The following is a 1,047-nucleotide window of genomic DNA, read 5'->3' as shown; positions in this document are numbered from 1 at the left end:
GTTGTGGTTGTTGGTTCAGCTGTAGATGTTAAAACAGTTGTGGTTGTTGGTTCAGCTGTAGATGTTAAAACAGTTGTGGTTGTTGGTTCAGCTGTAGATGTAAGTTGTGTTGTTGTTTCTGTAGGAGGGCCTGTAGTTGTAAGCTGAGCTGTAGTTGTAGGAGAGTTTGTTGATTCAGTTGTTGGTGTCATTTCAGTAGAAGAGGCAGTAGTTGTAAGTGGGTTTGCAGTTGTAGATTCAGCTGGCTTTATTGATGCTGGTGTTGGTGATCCTAGTGTGTTTCATGTTAGTGTTGTTAATTCTGTTGTTGATGCTGATGTTGTTTGGGCAGTGGGGCTACAAAACACTGTTGCTAAAAAAATCAAAGTAACATTCATTTTAGAGCAATTTTCACATGTAAGTAAGTAATAAGAGATATAAAGAATTTGGATGATCAGGAATTTACAGACCTAAACTTAACACTGCAATTATCAGTGTTTTTCTACTCATCTTGGTAGCTGTCAAATAGACCACCTATAAACATATAATACATAACATTAGCAAATATGTAAGCGATGGCATCAGTTTTTGGCATGTCAGTGGCAGTGGGGGAAAATTAATAATAAAAAGACCCTCTTTCCAGATGACTTCTTTTCATAAAAGTTTTTTTTTCCATATGTCAAAGATGATTTGTCATTTTTTGCACAGTCCACATTAATGAAGATAACAGTAGTTATCATATAACAAAAAAAGAGGGAAGAATTCAATTACCATTAACAAGTTTAAGTTCAGTAAGATATTTAAAAAACATGTTTTTAAATGTATCTTATGCTCATAAAGACAGCATTTATTTCAAAACACAATAAAACAATATTATTGTGATATTATTACAGTGTAAAACAGCTGTTTTCTATGTGAATATCTGTTAAACTGTAATTTATTCATGTGATGCTCAGCTGTATTTTCAGCATCATTACTCCAGTCTTCAGTGTCACATGATCTTCAGAAATCATTCTAATATGCTGATCTGCTGCTCAAGAAACATTTCTGATTATTATCAATGTTGAA

Source organism: Sinocyclocheilus rhinocerous, unplaced genomic scaffold (genome assembly GCF_001515625.1).
Source record: "Sinocyclocheilus rhinocerous isolate Xijiao unplaced genomic scaffold, SAMN03320098_v1.1 scaffold1456, whole genome shotgun sequence".
Lineage (NCBI taxonomy): Eukaryota > Metazoa > Chordata > Actinopteri > Cypriniformes > Cyprinidae > Sinocyclocheilus > Sinocyclocheilus rhinocerous.
Note: the sequence above shows the minus strand (reverse complement) of the source record.